Source organism: Anguilla rostrata, unplaced genomic scaffold (genome assembly GCF_018555375.3).
Source record: "Anguilla rostrata isolate EN2019 unplaced genomic scaffold, ASM1855537v3 scaf1035, whole genome shotgun sequence".
NCBI lineage: Eukaryota > Metazoa > Chordata > Actinopteri > Anguilliformes > Anguillidae > Anguilla > Anguilla rostrata.
In genome coordinates, this window is record NW_026986380.1 from 27,856 (window position 1) to 35,310 (window position 7,455).

The window sequence follows — 7,455 nt, forward strand, 5'->3', positions numbered from 1 at the left end:
AATAGTTGTATATCTTGACAGTTTTTCAACAACAAAACAGAAAGAATTTTAAAAGAAAGTATATTTCTGCTGGTGGAAAAATGGCCAGCTTAAATAGCATGATAGTCTGAAAATTAATATGAATATGAAGTAAAGGCAGTGAGCTCAGGGAATCCCCCAGCTACACTCTCAAAACTTCTACGACAGGTGCAAAATGATGCAAGATGAGGGAGACAGAGTGCAGATCTGGCAACGTCAGTCAGCATCAGACAAAGTGATGGAATTGTCTTTGACATTGAGCACATTTGTAAAAGGAGTGCTGTGTGATTGCTGCCAAATTGCACGAATATGTGAATTTCAATTACTTTTGAAGTGCTTCAAAAGTAAGCAATAAGAGTCTTTTTGGTTATATGTTTACAAAAGCTGCTTGTTGATTGAAGTTAAGAGTAACATAAAATAGAAACATCAACATCAGCCATCCTGACCTCTAGGAAACATATCCCAGGAATGCCCCTATCCTTGCCCCCCCCCCCCCCCCCCCAGAGAATTCAAGGGCTCATTCAATGACACATTCTGTTGCTGGGGTGTTTCCATAGTTACCAACCCCAGGGATACCCAAAGGAATGTAAAAATGCACCTATTGGCTGTCATGTACTCAAAATCAGAGTATGACCCTGACTCAATCTCACTGAAATGAGCAGAATACAGTGGAGAGGTCTGAACTACATTTGCACCTAGTTTAACAGAAATCCATGGACCTGTGTGTGCTTTTTTCTGTGAGCATCACATTTAAAATGAATGATGAAGGTGAAAATAAAATATGTTGATGTCTTCGTTAAAAACACATTGAGGTGTGCACAATAAATTCAATATAAATATGAAAAACATATACTATAGGCCTATATTATAGATAGTCTAGTACCCTGTATTAATCAGAGATCATATTTAGAATATGTCTTAAATTGTCCTGCAAGTGTGTTTGCTTTTAAAACCTTATACTGGAATTATACAATCTAAGTGTTATGGGTATTATCTGATTTGCCGAGGAAGCTGGAAATTCATAACACTTTCACAAAGTACGTATTCACTGCGACAGGTGGTCTGGTGGGATAAGTAGGAAAGTCGATAGGATTTTACATGTATAGTTACTCAGTATTATAGTGGAGATAGATATAGCACGGATACTGTACTGGACAGGGTTCGCAGTTTACATAATAACTCGTCTTTAGCGGTAAAGCACTACAAATAAACATATTCAGCTGGCGTGCTTAACGTGCTGAGCACATTAAGAACTCCTCTGAAAACCATGCTCATAACAGCACAGCGCGTAATCTCAATGACGGAAATGTGAACACCATGAGTTTTATTCAGACATAAATACCTGACTACATTCTTATAAATCAAAATATAGTCGGGTCAGGCACGAGTAACTGATCTGAATGTATGTTCTGCATTTAAATAGAAGCTCCTCCTATGAAGCATAGTAAGGTGGCTGCACCACTCCTCCCACAGGCGCTTTCTATAAACTTGCAGGGTTTTCCATCGTGATTCAGTGTCTGTTGGTCCCAGCAGGATGGGATGTAGGGAGTTGCGCTGTGCGCGTGTAATGCATAAGTTGTTTGCAGAAGATACAGACATTACAGAGGATCGGGAATACTCTATGTGGGGCCATAGTGAAGAAATCATAGCACGTTCTGATAGTTTTTCAATCGTTTAGCCCACTTAATTGCAATCTGGAAATATAGCAACGTTAATAACTTTTTTGTTGGTTTTCCTGGTGTAATGCGATTTTGTACTAAATGACAATGTGAAAACTAATCGGGCAATCAAACTGATACACCTTTGCTGAATATCACGTGGGAATATAGATTTTAGATCGATGTAAAAGGATAATCTCCAAAACCTTTCGCTGAAATGATGCCATAAAGAATGCATAATTGGATACATACATAACACATGAACGCGGTGAGTAGTCTGTTCGTTCGCATCACCAGTATAAATTCTGCAAGTTTCGAAGGCAGGTGTTTAAATGTTTAACCCATTCTCTTGCTGTATCAAGGGGCGTCTGCCTTGAAAAGCTATTAGCTACTTTTTTATTTACACAGATACAGTGCTTAGGCTACAAATAGTTGCCTATCTTTAGCAAATAATTGTATAGGCTCTACTTATCAGCATATATACCATGCGCTTTTCTGGCGTGAATAAGCTTTAATAGAGGGGACTTTATCATGTGTTGCTGACATGAAAAATTGTATGAACTTAGCGCTGGCAATTTGCATTCATCCAAATAGTGTCTCTAATTCTATATATTTTAAGAATTTATACCAATGATTAAAAACTCGCAATTTTGATTAACAGCGTATTTCAAAATGTATAAACCTGTGTACGTTGGAGTAGCACTGTCTCCATATTATCGTATTCTTACCTTTACCTATCGTATCCTTAGCTTTTCCTTTCATTACTTGGTCAGTGCCATTGATTTTTGTTTTGTAGACTGATCAGATTGCTTCCTTGGAGACAAGGCTGAACGTGTCACAGAAAGCAAATGAACATGAATTTCACCCATCTCAGCACGGGGATGCATACTCGCACAGCGACCATGCACTGAAACAGCTACATAACGTTAGTTTTAAAGTCTTTATTTTAATTTCCAATAAATATTTTAAATATTTAATTTATATATTATTATTTTTGCTTCCAGACGGAGATGAGGCATTATGTCAGATTCAGATTTTAGATTTTATCAAATGTATATCTTTTAAGTCGAACATGCATGAACATTGTTAGTTCATGGTTTGACGGGCGGAGGTCCCGTAGTGCACCTGCTCTAATATCAATGCATGTGATGGAGAAAACTCCGCATTCTCTGTAGTGCAACCGGTAAGAAGTGCTCATTTGCATAAGTATAAAAGGTATCGTAGCTCTGCTAGCAACCACCATCTATATTCCACAAACACACTGTATGCTGTATAGTTTCAGTGCCGTTATGACTGAAGTACTGTAATTTATTATGTGAGAAACACGTGAAACCTTCAGTATTCTTCACACAGGAATCCATAAAGACAGAGAATGTAATCTACATGTGATTAAAGGGATAGTTTACTGTTGCTGCATAAGCTGATTTTGAGTTACTTGAAGTGTATTTTCATGCTTTGGAACACAAATCCCCGCATGTCCTTTAGTTACTGTCCCTGCCATAGTACAGACAGCAGGGCATCTGAAACTTAATCTGAAAAATGTCCTTCATTACACGTAGAAAAACTGTCCAGGTCGAAAACATACCACAAAAACTGAACAATATATTTTAAAACCCCCAGAAAAAGAACTATAAATATAAGTTTTTAAACCTATGACTACATAATCATATTTCACATTGGGAAAAACAATATTTTGTGTAATTATAATGTAACAACCCACATTTTTAGTTGTGGTACTGTAATAAATTATAGCAACCAATGCTGTCTGCTGACAAATGTGCAATTAAAAAAAAGCTGTGCATGGTTGTTAGGGGGCCTAACATTGTGCCCTGTACTTTCAGGGTATCTGTGTCTGGTGAGGAACTGTAACCAATGGATTCCAGAAGCCGAGCAAACGCTACGCCGGAGGAGCTCTCCCGTTTGGGCATGGATCTCACCACGGCCTCCATCGTGCACGGCGATAATTCTCTCTTAGGGCTCGAGGACAGCACCAAACTATTTGGAGTGCAAGTGGTTCTCATCCTGGCCTACAGCACAATCATTTTGCTCGGCGTCATTGGAAATTCGCTGGTGATTTATGTTGTGTGTAAGTTTAAGACTCTGCGTACGGTCACCAACTTCTTCATCGCGAACCTGGCGGTGGCCGACTTGCTGGTGAATACCCTGTGCTTGCCGTTCACGCTGATCTACACTCTGCTGGGGGAGTGGAAGTTCGGGCAGGTCCTGTGCTTCCTGCTCCCCTACGCCCAGGGCCTGGCGGTGCACATTTCCACGGTGACGCTGACCGTCATTGCCCTGGACCGACACCGCTGCATCGTCTACCACCTGGAGACGAAGATGTCCAAGGACATGTGCTTTTTGGTCATCGGGATAACCTGGACCATCAGCGCCGTGCTAGCCAGCCCGCTAGCCATCTTCAGAGAGTACGGCGGGTCGACTTCACGCCGAGCAGTCGATCCAGGTGTGCACGGAGAAGTGGCCGGGAGCAGCCGGGACGGCACCGTCTACAGCATCTCCATGCTCCTCCTCCAGTACGTGCTGCCCTGTCCATCATCTCCTTCGCCTATGTCAGGATCTGGAGCAAGCTGAAGAACCACGTGAGCCCGGGGGCCGCAGCGACCGCCACCACCGGAGGAGGAAGACCACCAAGATGCTGGTCACCATGGTGGTGCTGTTCGCCGTGAGCTGGCTCCCCTTCCACGCCTTCCAGCTGGCCATCGACATCGACAGCAGCGTGCTGGACATGAAGGACTTCAAGCTGCTCTACACCGTGTTCCACGTCGTGGCCATGTGCTCCACCTTCGCCAACCCCATCCTGTACGGCTGGATGAACAACAACTACAGGACCGCCTTCCTGGCCGTGTTCAATGCGAGCAGAGGTTGGACTGCGTCCACCCCGAGCTCGCGTACGAGTCCGGACCAAAGACGCTGGAGACAGCGGACATTGTCAGCCCGCACTTAAATGCCACGGATGTCTGAGTTTGTGGTTTGAAAAAAACATAGGTAATGTATATTTGTACCCATTAGCACATAAGTGTACTCTTGCGTAGGGGATTGTGGTGTTTTCAAACCGGTTCTTATTGGTCGATTACCTCGGCCAGCTCTGTGAATTGTAATGTGTCGTGGATTCTTTTACTGTGTTGTACTCAACGATTTTCAAAAATCATACAAAGGGCATCCTGTCAAAGTGAAAGCATTACTACGGCATGATTTTTGTATTTTGGGGTAGATCCATGTGAAACACAGAATCACACCTATACCATTTCTTTGTGAGCCGATTGATGATTTAAACTACTGATGATTTTGAAACACCAGCAGACATTGTTGGCACGCAGGACATGAGTTTGATATTTCTGGTTTGGGCCATAAGTTTACAAAAGGGAAAATTTTTAAACAAGAAAAGTGACATTTATAGCTTAACATCACAAAAAAATATGAAATTGGAACATGTTGAGCTTCAGTGATGGGTGATAAAAATTTTAGATATAAGATAACTCATAAACCATTTACTAAGATTGAATTTATGTGTCTCATTGAAAACAAACTTAGAACAAGTTGAATATTAATCACAATTGATCTGAATGGCCAAGTACACATTAGAAAAGAACTGCCAGGTCTACCATATTAAATGGAATATTGCTCTTGTGAAAGTATTAGAGGCAGCCTGTTGCCACCTACTGGATCATAACCAATTATAATGTAGGCATTATTCAGTTGCACAAATTTCAACATCAGTGCATGCTAATGCATCTACATTCAGTATATTAATTTATTTCATAGCATAAATTTGATGTAATTGCAGCTCTCAGGTTAAATATGAAGTACACTTTTTTGGTATTCAATTTCCCTGTAAACAAGACTTGGGTCAATGTGTGGATATAGGTTCATTTGGGTGAGATTTACCAGTGGAGGCCAAATCTGGAACATTGTCAACAATAAACTTGTTGCATCATGCTCACATATTTTATTCTCCCTGATTCTTGAGTTAAAATGGAAAAAAACAGTACACAGAGCATAATAAAAGTTTATTTTGCAAGCTAGCTAGAATGCAGGAGGAACAAAACTAGAAACATTAAATCAGGTAACTTGCTTGAGATATCTAAATCCATTAGTTTTATGGCTTTGATTATTAAAACAGTTTACCAGCAAATCCTTTTTATAACACTATGGTATAAAAAGATAGATCTATCACCATAGTTTTGTAAATCACAAATATATCAGTCATAGACAGGCCTCTCTCTGCTCTTCCACCTCTTGAAGAGCCAACTAACTATTTTCTTCTCAAGCTTTGGATGTTATGTGAACTGTGCACATCTTTACCCATAAATTAAATACTGGTGAATTATTATGTGAAATTGTGCACCCAGTGCTTACATTTGAACGTGAAAATATGCTTGCATTCAAAATAGTTAAACTGTGAATGTTAAGCATCTTAAAAGCTTGGGAGTCATAAATATTTGGATGGTATATAAACAATACCATAACACATATACAACTGGTTGTTTTCCCTTTTGTTTGACATACTCTTGAATAAAAGCCTCGTTTTGAAATGAGTCATTACATTAAATGATAAGCTTCTTCAAAAATTCCTTCAGAAATGGTGGCATTATAAATAGACACTGTACTGCACTTATCATTATCTAAATTAAATAAACAATGCTTTGTTGGCTAGTCTGTTCCTATAAATTTATCCTGAATAAATTCCTGGGAATACGATGCGGTTCGTTTCACTTTTCAATTTTCTTTAGTTCCAAAACTCTTTTAAAAAAGTTATATCAAGTTTTGGGTAATAGCATCAGTGAACATATCAAGGCTATAATGAACACTATAAAGGAACGTATCCCAAAACAATGTTCAGTTTCCCCGTGTAGAAAAGGCAATGGCTTCATCTTACAATCTATGGACAATTTTGCTAGTTGAATACAAGGGCCAGCTGATCCGAGACTTGCATAGCAATTTCCAGTTTGAAATGAGCAAATGCCGGCAGTGTCAATGATAGCGATCTGGAAAGCCTGATGGGTTTTACTGGGTTTGAAGAGGGGTTCAGAATATAAATTCCTTACCAGGCATCACACATTTAATGGATTTACACTATTATGCAGCAGATGTACGCCATTATGATGTGAAACATACTGAGTCACATTGACATATGCTTTTAAAAACAGAAAAAAAAAAGTCCATGATACACATTTTCCGTGATTGTGGATAGTTGCTAGCCAGTCCATTTATCTGTGTTACACTGCATAAGCAGAAACAGCTCATGTAGAGCACCTTAAAAAGGGTTTGTTCAGCGAGAGGCTGGAGTGTAATTGGAGACTGAATCAACAGACATTTGATGGATTTATTCTTTGGGTTTTTTATGACCTTTAGTGAGCAAGGCTACTGGAAACCATTTTCTCCGAGATTCTTGGTTGTACTTCCTGTTTCAATAATGTCTGTAGGGTATGATAGCTATGATACAGTATGACACTGCATAATGCATTCATAGCAAAACATGTTAAAGGAACTCTGGAGAGTACATTTCACTCTGATAGAGTACATTTTATACATATTAGGTGCATGTAAACTGTTTGAGCTAAATTTCCGATGAACATTTAGCAGTGTAGGAAGTAATGTTTCCATGGAATAATTCCATTACAGTTGTGCCATTCACAGAAAATAGATTCCACCAGACCTGTCCTCTTCTGATCCCAAGAGGTCCGTAGTTTAATTGATCAATTCGTGAATTCGGTTCAGAAGTTATAACTTTAAACATTATTTTGCTGTGGTAGACAGTGGC

The 7,455-nt window shown here is 39.7% G+C and overlaps 1 pseudogene; it reads left to right on the forward strand.

Moving 5' to 3' along the window:
• Positions 1–1,551: 1,551 nt before the first annotated feature.
• On the forward strand, positions 1,552–4,655 carry LOC135247029 (neuropeptide Y receptor type 2-like; annotated as a pseudogene).
• Positions 4,656–7,455: the final 2,800 nt, after the last annotated feature.